Below are 14,682 nucleotides of genomic sequence, written 5' to 3' on the forward strand. Positions count from 1 at the left end.
TAAGCCAAATTCTTTAACTTTCTCGTCAAAACAAAAATTCCATCTGCGAGAAGCTTGTTTCAATCCATATATTGATTTCTCAAGCTTACAAACTCATTTGGATATTTTGCATCTGCAAAACCCTCCGGCTGACTCATGTAAACATCTCCAGCCAACTTCTCATTAAGGAAAGTGGTTTTGACATCCATCTTCCATATTTCATAATCATGAAACGCAACTATGACTAGCATTATCCTAATAGATTTAGTCTTAGCTACTGGTGAGAAGGTATCATCATAGTCAACCCCTAGAGTTTGAGTAAAGCCTTTCGCAACCAATCGAGCTTTGAAAGTGTGTACCTTTCCATCAATGTCGGTCTTCTTCTTGAAGATCCATTTACACCCAACTGTCTTACGACCTGGTACATTGTCAACCAAATTCCAAATTTGTTTGTTATACATGTACTTGATCTCGCTGTCTATTGCCTCTTCCCATTTTGCAGTCTCAGGACCTGTCATTGCTTCCTTGTAGTTAGAGGGTTCATCCAAATTTACCAATGTACTATCGCTGATAAACATATCAGCATCTGTAGTAATATGGAAACCATAGAACTCAGGTGGCATTCTAACTCTACTAGAACACCTAAGAGGTAATGATTCGTCAGTTGGTTCAAATAAAATCTCTTCCTTTGGTTGAACCCTAGAGACTTTAGAGGTTCCTTCATCGTTTGACTCTTGAATTTATTCAAGATCAATGGTACTCCTACTATCTTCTTTGCATATTAGCTCTCTCTCGCAAAAGACTCCCCTTTGTGTTACAAATACCACGTTCTCACTAGGTCTGTATGTGACAATAGTCAAATTCGGGTCAAGTCTAAGCCGGACAAGTTCAACGAGTCAAACCGGTCAACTCAATTAAACCTTGTATAATAGGATTTGTATTATGTAATTTCTGCACAACTCACTATCTTAATGAGAAAACATCACTTGGAAAGTTCGTGTGTTTAAATTTCTTTAACCTTAGTGCTAAACAATGAACAAGAACAATAAAACAATATTGCATACTCATAGGGAGTGTGTAAGATCCTAAAACATGGCATAACGGGGTCTAAGGACCTTGCATTGCGAAGCCGGACACTCACATTCATCACACACGAAAACGCTCTCAATCGTTTTCACTCTATCTCTTCTTATCAAAAATCTCTCCCACATATCTCTTTGTATGAGAAATCTCTCCATGTATGTCAAATATCTCCCAAATCTCTCTAAGTATGTGAAATCTCTCCCAAATATCTCTCTGTATGTGAAATCTCTCCAAGTATGTCAAATCTCTCCCAAATCTCTCTAAGTATGTCAAATCTCTCCCAAATCTCTCTAAGTATGTGAAATCTCTCCCAAATATCTCTTTGTATGTGAAATCTCTCCAAGAATGTCAAATCTCTCCCAAATCTCTCTGAGTACGTGGAATCTCTCTCGAAATCTCTCCCAACTTTCTATAATCACTCGGGGCATCCCGACCCTCGAATTTGGCGAAAACAGCCCAAAAACGGAAGTCTACGCGAAAAACGGACCTTAGGAACCGAAACCCCTCTTAGGAACCGAACCCTCCTGATGAAGAAGGCTGCTGAACCGAACCGAAGGTACTGTTCACTAACCGAACCCGAAGGTATTGTTCACACTAACCGAACCTCGCTTAAAAAGGAAGAACCGAACCGAAGGTACTGTTCACTACTGTTCACTACAGTTCCTTCGGTTCTGACTACTCTTCGGACCGAACCCTCGCTTCGCTTCTCGCTTCCGGCTCAGCCACTCGCTTCCGAATCAGCACCATTCCTGACCGAACCTCGGCCTAGGGACTGAACCTCGGCCTAGGACCGAGAGGTCTCGCTGGGAAGCCCTTTTTCTCCCGGTTTTCGATTAAATTCGCGTTTTAAGCCGTTTTTAATGGTTTTAACATGGGATTTTCACCCAAAACTTTATTTTAAAATATAAGACCCCTAAATTAATGATTTAATCATATTTTAAGGATAAAACCTTATCCAAAAGAGAGTAGGTAAAGTACAAAGGTAGAGTGTTGACTTTACCTTATTTTATGACACAAGCAACCCCATACCCACTCCATGATTAACCCACACTCCTCCCCACCATACCTTGTCACTTCCTTGTACTTTTTACCCCTCTCACAAGCCATCCCCACATTCTAGGGCTGGTCACTCAACCTTTCTCCTCATTTTCTTCAATCACTCTCATTCCACCAAAGATTCAACTCCAACTTTTTCTCTCCAACTTTTCTCTCTAATTCAAGATCTCAAGGCTGATCATCAAGTGTTCTTCCACTCTTGGTAAGTGTAATCCATCCTCCTTGTGATTTTTACACTTCATTCTACTCCAAATCATTGATAGCTTATACAAACTCCATAACTATGATGCTAGATTCTCAAAAATCTTCAAGGCATCTCCAAGTGTTCTTGAGTTAAACACCTCCATTCTTCAACAATCATCTACTGAAAACACTTAAGGTGAGTTCATACCCCTACATTTTTATGTTTTCTTAAGTTTTTAGGGGGGGAATACAAGTTAAAACACCAAGAACATAACTACACTTTTCTAACAGCCTTCATCAGAAAAGTTCAACTCCATTCACGGACTGTTTTGGACCACTTAAACATTTTAGTTTTCAAAACTGTTTTAGGTGTAAGTAGTTTCAGTTCTTAGCTTTAAAATGACTACTTGAACATCTCCATACAATTTTTCTACAATTTATGGTGATTTTTACAAAACTGCCTATTATTTCAAACACAAATCCGGACCAGTCTGTGATTATGGACTTGGTTACACAAGTTAGAGGTCCCTAAAAATTATGGGAAAATTTATGAACCAACTAGGCTCATTTTCCAAACTCCCAGAAGTTACAGAAATTGATTTGGACATTTTATGATTTTTCTACAAATTTTCTAATAACAGTTACAGAAAATGTTATAATCAGAAAAGCACTAGCAATTTCATTTCACCTTGTAACATGTTGAGCAAGGTGTATATTATTATGTGTTTATGTATATTTGCAATATATGACATTCTTGTGTTAGTATCTAGACATAAACCTGTTAACAAATGGATTTTTACTAGATAAAGCATAGATTACACAAAGCGTTATTATTAAAGTATACCCATTACACACAAACATTTAATAAACTATCTTAAGTAAAATTTACGTACTTTACTGTTACTACCTTTGTTTTGATGCACTATAATAGATATAGTTTACGATGGATTTCAAAATGCATACATTACAAAAGGGAAACTTTCATTATGTTAAGTGTAAATTCGTTAATAACTTTGTGAGACATTCACTTTGCATAAATCATAAGTCCTGTATTGTAACCAGAGTCTCCTGGAGGGAGAGCGTGATAGTTGTATATAGATCTATATTGGGCTTGACAACCCACACCAGAGCTGCTTGCAACAGCTAGACCGGCAGGTCTGTGGTGACAAGTGTCATTTCAGTTCTGCGACGTCCGAAGAACGTCGATTTCAGGCCACCTAGGTCATAGTATGGTTATAATAGCTCACGGAAAGTATTAACAAACTTAAGAATTTACGAGAATTTCACTAATATCATACGCGTTTGTATTGAAATAAACTCACATTATTTTCTGTTAATAAGGAAGATTACTCATACGTTTCAGTCTTTGGATACAAGACTACATTATTCATTTTAAGGAAAATATCGGATTTTTCTGGAACAACTATACAATTACATGACGAGCTTTTTCATAATTATATACAAAAACTTATGAACTCACCAACCATTGTGTTGACACTTTTTCAAACTGCTTGTATTCTCAGGAAATCGCTAAACAGGTAACAAAGTACTTTTGAGGATGGGACGTTGAGGCGTCAAACTTATCATATTTTGTCAACATATTGTAATTGACTTTGAAACATGTAATTCATACCATGATGTAACTCTTTCAATTATATATATGTTGGTTGTGTTTACTTTCATCACTATTACCATTGTTGTTATGATACTACACATGAAGTCCTCCACCCCCGGACGTTTCCGCCATCCTTGGTTCGGGGGTGCGACATTGTAGAACAAATATCCAAAGGACGTCTCTATATACCCGATGAAAATACATCTCTCACTTTGAGATTCAAGCTTGTCATGAGTCTCTTGTCTAACGAAAGCTTCACAACCCCACGCCTTGATATTTTCTAACAAGGGAACCTTCCTTATCTACATCTCATGAGGTGTTTTGGCAACCTTCTTAGTTGGGACAAGATTAAGAATGTGGGCCCCAGTCTCTAAGGCATACCCCCATAATGAAATTGGAAGAGAAGCTCGACTCATCATGGAATGAACCATGTCCAACAGGGCTCAATTGTGTCTCTCAGCCACACCATTAAAGTGTGGTGTCCTAGAAGGTGTCAAATATGAAACTATTCCACATTGCTTGAGGTATTCATGGAACTCAATACTAAGATACTCACCACCTCTATCAGATCTAAGCATCTTTATCTTACTGCCCAATTGATTCTCGACTTCTTGTTTAAACTCTTTTAAATTTTCAAAGGTTTCTGACTTATGCTTGGTTAAGTAGATATAGCGATATCTACTATAATCATCAATAAAAATCACATAGAATAGATTAGCATCCCTTGTGGTGGATTTGAAGGGCTCGCACACATCTATGTGTATGAGGTCCAATAAACCTTCACCTCTTTCACAAGATCCAGTGAAAGGTGATTTTGTCATCTTACCCAATAGACAAGATTTGCATGTATCATCTGATCTTAAGTTAAATGAGTCCAACACTCCATCCTTTTGGAGTTGGGCAGTGTCTTTCTTGTTTACATGTCCAAGACAACAATGCCACAACCACACTTTTTCTAAACCATTAAATGAATCAATTTGAAAAACACTATTATCTAAATTATCTACTATCATCATAGTTTCATATATACCATCACAAGGTAAAACTTCAAAATAAAAAACACCATTTTTATAAGCAGAAATAAAACCATTCTCGTCATTAAAAGAATATCTAAAACCTTGTTAAGCCCAAACTCAATATAATAATATTATCTTGAACCGGGTAATTATCCAGCTTCCTAATTATCCATATGGATAGTTCTAGAAACCCTAAAGACTCTTAAAACCGTCCATAGCTCATGGAGGGTTCTAGAATGCCTCTTGCTCAACTATTGAGCATTTGTACTTCATTCTCTACACTTTCAATTAATTCTTTTAATCACCAAATTAATTCCTACTAATTTATGATTAAATATTACTATTTCTAATTAATATATTATTTCTGTAATATATTAACAAATTACTTACTTCAATATATTAATCAAATACTAAATCATTCGTTCTCTCCATAAATATCGTGTCCATTGCTAGGTTTGAGGGCAACCCAAAAGGATTGTGCTACTATCAATTCAAGTTTATACCAATTATAGTTATGAGCTTAGACAACTAATTCAACAAACAACAACCACAAAGATCATGAGGAGTTATCTTAGAATCACAATCAACTTTTTCCAATTGAAACCCAACAATCCAATTGGTTTGAAACAATTTATTGCGATATATTGTTATAAAATGTGTTATACTGTGATATAAGGATCTATATATGACAAATTAGGATGTCGTATGATATCTAATTTGAATGTTGTATGATGTTTATTTTGTATGCGAAAAACAGTTTAGAGGGTTAAAATGGTCATTTTGCTCATTAAGAGGCAGACATTCAGATGCCTAACCAAACATCAATTTATCGATTCATAAAGAGCCTCTGCATCATCCAGACATCTGCATCATTCAGATATGAATGTTCGAGATGCTATCAAACAACCCATAAATCTTATTTCTCACCGTGGTGTTAATTTGTTTGTTTTTTTCAAAAGCTTTTCCTCACTTTTATCAGAAAGGCATACGTTTTATCGGTATATTGTTTGTTTTTTTAGAAAAGATAAGTGATTTGTACGTAATATTTTTTCTCCATATACAATAATTTATGTTTTATAAAGTATTACAATACAACATTTTAATTTTTAAAACATAAATTGTTGTGTATGGGGAAAATAATGTGTACGAATCATTTCCTTTTAGAAAAATGCAGATGTCTGTGTGTGCATTTCTCCTAAAAGACTTGGGAAACCACTTCTAAAATTTGCACATGCAAATGTTACAAAAAAAACAAGCTCCAACCTAAAAAATGCCTTCTTTTCTTCCATGTCGCTCATTTTCACTTACGATGCATCCTTGTTGCCCCATTGTCGGAACACCATAGGACCACCGCCACACCACATCACCATCTTCAAACCACCAAAAGATCGTCGTCGCCGAATAACCATAGGTTCACACCCCCTTATTTTTCTCATTTTGTTCCTAGTCAAATGAGCAGGTTATTACTCATCCCTTGATGTAACTCAAATTTCAGGTTGCAGGTTGTTGATGATGGTAGATACGATGATGTTGGGGTTGATGATGAATAGGGTTGTCCCTCTCTATGCAGGCATAGCTAAAAAATGAAGAACATGGCTTTCAGGGGTGTTGTACCATAACCAAAACGATGAACCTCCCATTTTTAAAGTTGCATATTTACTTCTTATATCTCAAAAAATTGTTCGATTAACAATTATGTTTCTTTATTTAAAGGGTTATAGTTGTATTTGAGAATATCATTTAGTGAATTTATTATGAAACTAATAAATTAGTGCAAAATGAATCATTTGATTAGTGTAGCCATTCAAATATTGATTAATGTGAGTGCCCAACGAGGTTAACTTATAATTAAATACATTGAAGATGGATGATTATTGGGAAGCATTACCGCATGTTTCGGAGTTGGAACCAAGACAAACTTCCTGATGTATAACTGGATTATGTAGTGATGATGGCCTTGTATTTATTAGTGTTTGTTTTAATTGGTTTTATGCATCTGAAAATGTTGATTTCATTTTTAGATTGTCTTAATTCACCATTATTTTTTAAAGCAACATTGGAGTATGCAAACAATACATACACTTTATAATTTGAGAACATGAACAAATGTATTGCAAATAGTGTTAAGAAATACCTTTTAGAAGTGTAAGTACCTAATCTGCGTGTGTATCAATCAAATTCGTTTGATGGTGCGGAATCTCAATCAAACGGATGATGTTAGATCAAATAGAAGAGAAGAAGAAGAAGAATAATATGAATCTTGTATGTATTAATATGAATTGAGTTCCTTACACAAGATTCACCCACACAAACGTTCTTTTCTCTCTGGCCGTAAACTCTCTAGGGTTCATCAATCTTTACTCCTCACCCTAACAGCTCTATTTATACTTGGAATATGGGCCGGATAACACATGGGTCGTAAATGAGTTTACGGCCGTAAACTCAGCCGTAAACTAGACCATAAATTCATAAATATTACAGAAAAATACAATTGCCCAGAAAAGTAAAGTATAAACCATATTTTGACCCAACAATCTCCCCCTTGGTTTATAGCTTTCTTTTCTTAATTGACCCAACAAGCTCCCCCTAAAAAGTAGCTGGCTCTTCTTGTCAATCTTCAATAGGAGCTTGGCTTCAGCTTTAACCTTCGATTTCTTCACAGCATCAGGATGAACATATGAATCTTCAATGAATGACTTCATCTTGAGCACTTGAGGTTTTCTTCAGAATTTGGCATTGAACGCACATTGGGTGAGGATGCTTGATGTACTGATTCTTGAAAGATGGCGCTTTCAGCTTGAGAATCTTCAGAGAGAACAAATCTTCTGGATCACTTCAGCAGGTTTAAGATAGCAGCAGACTGATTGAGGAGGCTTCAATGAAATCCGACACATAATCTTCAATTTCAGCTTCACCTTGCTTCTGGGGTTGAAAGATTGAATGTCGAAAGAATAATCTTCATTTCTTGCTCCTTCGAATGCGAATCCTTCGATGCTCACGAACGAGGCTTTGGCTCAAAAATCTTCAACACAAACTCCATGAGTCTCATCTACACCTGAAATCACTTTTCAAGACAAAACAAAACTAAAAGAAAACTTAGCACACAAATTAAAACAGAAACAAAATATTTTTGGATTTTTGATTTTTCTGAACAAGAAATAAAACAAAAATAACACTATTTTTGGATTTTTAATTTTTCTGATTTTTCTTTTATTTTTGAATTTTTCTGTTTTTTTATTATTTATTTATTTATTTATTTATTTATTATTATTATTATTATTATTATTATTATTATTATTATTTTATTTTTATTTTCATTGTTTTTAATTTTTAATTCTCCCCTAATATTTAAATTAGAAGAAACTATGACAAATTTAACAAAAATAAAATTGATATCTAACTTTAAGAGTGATTTGGGATCAAAGTTTTTAGACAGCCTTTATCCACTTGTCGATACCTTTCATATTCACATCTTTGTCTGGTCGATCGTCGGTATTGTTGTCCACTTAAACACGAAAAATTGTGACAAATTTAGGACATACTATTTGTTACAAGACAAGGTGAACTTAAGTTCCTAAAAATCATATCTGATCCTAATTCCTTAGATACTATATCTTAAGGACCATTCATCTGACGACGACCAGAGATATTGTTGTCCACCTAAATTGAGCAACGAGATCTACAGACAATTTGTATGAGTTCAATTTTAAGTGTACTAGAATGTGTTTCCCGCTTCCTGATATGCCCCAGCCATCAAGAACTTCCAGAGTACTCCTTACACCAGGTGAGCAGACAATCATTCAGAGAGAGAAGAGATTCAGAATTCTATTGCTAACTACTTCAGAGGGGTTGAGAAGAAGAAGGTTGCATATGTTGTGTACCAGGTCGGATTAGAAGTTGCTCAAAGGAGACAACATATGGCTAACATATAAGAAGTATTTCACACATTTATATATAGCCTGCAGAGAAATAGAGTTGCATATGTTGTGTACCAGTTCGAATTAGAAGTCGCGCAAAGGAGACAACATATGACTAACAAACAGAAAGAAAGAAAATGATATTCTACAGACCTAATTTATCGGAATTTACCAGTCGCCCCATCCAACCGGAATTAAGGACAGAATCCGCACATCGAGGAAAAGTTAAACCACGATTCCAAGTACGGGTTCATTTAATGTGACGAGTAGATTCCCATATATATCTCCCTGCTCAACCTATCCGAGCGTCGTATTGTCAGACTGAACGTATCTAACTAGGTCAAGATTTGTCAAGTCTATAAATTTCCTAAGTTCAACTCTACCTAGTCAAGTCCATTTAGAATCTTTCGTGCCTACCGACGCATCAAACCAGAGCATAGACCCTTCAACTTCGGGTACGTTTCACAGACGCAGGTTGCCTGTTATCACTTGATAATATCACTTCCCAGAACATCTCCCTCAAACACATTTCATAACCAATATATTTTTTTATTTTTTGATTTTCTGATGTTTTTGGATTTTTGAAAATTTTCTAATTTTTGTTTTGTTTTTATTTCTCCCCCTAATTTTGTGCATAGGAGAGAAAAAAAAGGTAAATGCGCAAATTTAAACTATCCTAAAACAAAAATTAGACTTTAAAGTGAATCAGCTTAAGAAAAACTCAGGAGTATAGAGAAGAAAAACTCAAACCGTAAGTCATCGATTGAATTTGCATCCAGAAGGTATGAGAACAGCACGCGTAAACTCAGAACAGATCTGAAAATTCTTCATGTCATTAAGCACTAACCCCATCTGATCCCTTCTTTTCTTCCCTTCTTTCCTTTCCCGCCAAGGACACAGACTCTCGAACAAAGTATGAGTGTTGTATATTTGAGAGATGTCCCCAATCATATGCCAGGAGCAGCCACTACCAACAAACCGAAGTCTGATGATATGCCTCCATAGCTGCTCCATCACAGAGCGGGATCAGTTGGTCTTTAGAACCCATTCCATTTTGAAACTGGGTCGACCTTTGTCATCAACACACAATACTTTCTCCCATGACATATCATGCTTATCACAAACAGAAGACAATGAAATATTAGATTCATTAGAAGATTTGGGAGATTGAGCCTTCGGAACCCATTTGTAGTTGGGTTTAACCCATTTCTTTTTCGATCTGATGGGTGACTCAGTGCTTGCTTTTAAACTTGATGTCGGCCGTTGAGATGACTTTGATTTTGGCTTCACGAGAGCATTTCTTGGATTGGACTTCTTGGCCGACATTCCTTTCTTGCCCTTGGGATTCGGATTCTTGGCCTTGTGGGTTTGATTCTTGGCCTTCTGCGCGTTCCAATCGATATTGTCTGAACGTGACCTTGAGGGGTTTCTTTTGAAATATCTCCCTCTTGGCGTGTTTTGCCATCCTTGTGCGCAGTAGGGAACATATGCGCGATTTGGGCAGTTTCGGGCAATGTGTCCAGGTGTTCCACAGTGAAAACATGTCTTTTTCTTCACTGTGAAGTTGTTTCTTGCTGTCCCTGGTGGCGTATCTTTGCCTTGTCTCTGATTTTTCCCACATGCACACTTGCCACAAGAACTCTGTTGCATTGGAATTGGTGGCCTGTATTTACCAACAACATGTTGATTAGAAGCAACAGATTTAGAGTTCAAGGGGTCGTTTGTTTGTTCAGAAGAACTCTCCTTGTTCTCATCCTCTGCTACTTTACCTGCACATGTAACAGAAACATCAGTATTTTCAACATTAATAACTCCTCCTGATACAAATCCAACTCGTTTTCCATATCGAATATGTGCCTCCCTGTCAGTTTCGTCCTGTGTCATAGGGATGGATGTGTAGTTATGATTATAAGGAGGGGGTACACTATCATACCCTAGACCCTTGTTTTGATTTTCTTTGAATTTTAATTGGGTTTCATATAAGGACTCGACTGTCTGACTTGATGCAGTATAATTTTTGAAACTGACATCAGTTTTTCCACACTTAATTTTTAAAGCGTCAAGTTCTTCAGTTACAGCAACAAGTTGTCTCTTAACATAATCATAATTTTCACATTTGTTGCTATACTCTTCCTGAAGTTTCCTAAAGTCCATGGTTTTTGCTTCTAACTCAGCCTTCAGGGGTTTCTGTCCTTTCCTGAGTTGATATCCTTCATATCTCAGGTCTTCAACTTCTCTTAAGGACCATTCATCTGACGACGACCAGGGATATTGTTGTCCACCTAAATTGAGCAGCGAGATCTACAGACAATCTGTATGAGTTCAATTTTAAGTGTACTGGAACGTGTTTCCTGCTTCCTGATATGCCCCAGCCATCAAGAACTTCCAGAGTACTCCTTACACCGGGTGAGCAGACAACCATTTAGAGAGAGAAGAGATTCAGAATTCTATTGCTAACTACTTCAGAGGGGTTGAGAAGAATAAGGTTGCATATGTTGTGTACCAGGTCGGATTAGAAGTCGCGCAAAGGAGACAACATATGGCTAACATATAAGAAGTATTTCACACATTTATATATAGCCTGCAGAGAAATAGAGTTACATATGTTGTGTACCAGGTCGGATTAGAAGTCGCGCAAAGGAGACAACATATGACTAACAAACGGAAAGAAAGAAAATGATATTCTACAGACCTAATTTATCGGAATTTACCAGTCGCCCCATCCAACCAGAATTAAGAACAGAATCCGCACATCGAGGAAAAGTTAAACCACAATTCCAAGTACGGGTTCATTTAATGTGACGAGTAGATTCCCATATATATCTCCCTGCTCAACCTATCCGAGCGTCGTATTGTCAGGCTAAACGTATCTAACTAGGTCAAGATTTGTCAAGTCTATAAATTTCCTAAGTTCAACTCTGCCTAGTCAAGTCTATTTAGAATCTTTCGTGCCTACCGACGCATCAAACCAGAGCATAGACCCTTCAACTTCGGGTACGTTACGCAGACGTAGGTTGCCTGTTATCACTTGATAATATCACTTCCCAGAACATCTCCCTCAAACACATTTCATAACCAATATATTTTTTTTATTTTCTGATTTTCTGATGTATTTGGATTTTTGAAAATTTTCTAATTTTTGTTTTGTTTTTATTTCTCCCCCTTATTTTTCAGAGATCTATCCAAAAACGCAAGAATATTTCGAAAAAAAATCAAATAAAGCTCCAAAATAGGGTTTACGACCCAAGAATCTAGACTTCACGGTTGATGAATTTGACTGGTTTGCGGCCGTGAACTCGGTGTTTACGGCCGTAAGCTTGGACCGGAAACACCAATTATTCAGATTCCAGACGAAACAATAAATCATTTTGACTGATACAATCAGGCTCTGATACCAATTGTAAGTCCCTAATCTGCCCGTGTATCAATCAGATCCGTTTTATGGTGCGGAATCTCAATCAAATGGATGATGTCAGATCAAATAGAAGAGAAGGAGAAGAAGAATAATATGAATCTTGTATGTATTAATGTGAATTAAGTTCCTTACATAAGATTCACCCACACAAACGTTCTTTCCTCTCTGACCGTAAACTCTCTAGGGTTCATCAATCTCTACTCCTCACCATAACAGCTCTATTTATACTTGGAATATGGGCCGGATAACACATGGGCCGTAAATGAGTTTACGGTCGTAAGGTGTTTACGGCCGTAAACTTAGCCGTAAACTAGACCATAAATTCATAAATATTACAGAAAAATACAATTGCCCAGAAAAGTAAAGTATAAACCATATTTTGACCCAACAAGAAGTATTTATTCTCCCTAGATGGAGGTGTGCAAGCAAGGTTGTGATTTCATTTTCTAGTTTAGTTTATCAGTTTCATGTGATTTGTGATATGTATATGAGATTTTTAATGAACGAACTCAAAATGGAAGTAACAACCCTTGCATATTATTCTATACAATATGGTTGCCATTATGGCTTTCTTTTGGTTGTTTTAGTCATTATATTTGTTATATGTCATGGCTTCTAGTTAGTTATAGGTAATGTAGTATGCTTTTCAATCGTTGAGAGTAACATGTTTTCAAATCATTGATAGAGTACTGGTGGATCTCATACCTCAATATCATATGATGTTTAGCTTCTTCCATTTTAATGGAAAATACACACACCCTCTAATCGTACTCCTAATTTTACACATTTGTTAACGACTAGACTTGAACCCTTAAATTTTTGAAGATGGACACATTTACCTACATATCTTGATATCATTGTTGGAAATATGCTTATAGTCACAACAAATTAGTGACTTTCTATAAATAGTATGGTCCTTTTGGGTTACATGCAAGACACAGTATACGCATAAAATGACAAAAAGAGGGACTAGTTTATTAAATTGTCACCTTATGGTGAGTTAAATTAGAAACTAAAAGAACTATAGGGTCTTAATTGTATTTATCTTTAGTTGAAACCGGTAAGTATTTATCCCTTGATTTAATGGATAAATATACCAATTTTAAGGAGATAACAAGTACATAAGAAACTATATCATTGGTGATTAAGCAACGTACCAATTCCTTTTCGTTTTTCCTCCATCCCTCAATCAAGTCGTGATCAACCCTATCGGGTTTACACAAGTCGTCGTCCTAATCGGGTTGACACAAGTCGTTGACTTAATTGGGTTATTGCATGATTGTTAACTCCATATGGTTTACTAGCATAAGCCTGATCGATTTCTGCAAAGCATAGAAAAAAGAACAAGCATTTGTCAAAATGTTTCTAGATCATTGTTCTTGGGTGCGACTACATTAAAGGAACTATGGTTTGGATTCTAGATCATCCAAATCACACCAATAAGAAGGTTTTCGATCAAAGGCTTCAAGGGTATGTGATTTAAACTATATTAGTTTATTTATGCTGCTAGAACAAGATCAATCATGGAGTATGATGATCTAGGTTTTATATGTTAATTGTTTCCGTTGATTTGTACTCTAGACATCATCATAACCCAACAATTGTATCAAAGACAATGTTATAGGGTTTTAGCACATTATAAATGATTTTGTTCATAAAAGAGTTTTCACGGGGTATAAATTCATACACATAAAAACTCAAAATTTTGTCCCTGTTTATGAAAAATCATAGCTAATTCTAGAAAGAAAAATACTTTTTACGAAAGGCTAACGTCATTCAAAAAGCTTTGGGAACCTTGTTTTTTCAACTTTTCAACTTTGTTATCCGATTTTAAGTATAAATCAGGACAACATACCATTTTTTTTAGAGTTGTCAAGTTGAACTAGACAACCTATTTTTATAGCTTGCAAAAATCATATAAACTTGTAGGAGATTGAACAATCATGAGGCCAGAGGCATTTCAAGATATAAGACAATACTATATTTCATCTTTGAAAATTTAGGGTAAATCATGAATTAAGCCATTCTAACATAGTTGTAAAAAAGGTCTTTTTTTGTATTTTGTAAATAAGAAAGCTTATTCCTCCACTTTATAGATTCATAACTCATCGTTTTGTAAAATAGGGTCATGTGTTAGTGTTGGTGGTTGTTATCAGGAACATATGGAAGGAGTGTTGCTCGAACAAGAGGAACTAGAAGATGATATCTCATATCTCCTATAAAGTTCTTCTATAGATGGGAAGGAACCAAAGACAAATCACCCACGTATACTCAACATAATACTTAGTTAGAATACTTGAACCTAGTTAGAATACGATATCCGCACAATACTTAGTTAGAAGAAAATAAAAAGTTACATATTTTATCTCCAATAGCTATAGCTATGGAAGTGTACCGTGATTTCTTTTAATATGTATC

This window comes from Lactuca sativa, chromosome 6 (genome assembly GCF_002870075.4).
Source record: "Lactuca sativa cultivar Salinas chromosome 6, Lsat_Salinas_v11, whole genome shotgun sequence".
Taxonomy (NCBI): domain Eukaryota; kingdom Viridiplantae; phylum Streptophyta; class Magnoliopsida; order Asterales; family Asteraceae; genus Lactuca; species Lactuca sativa.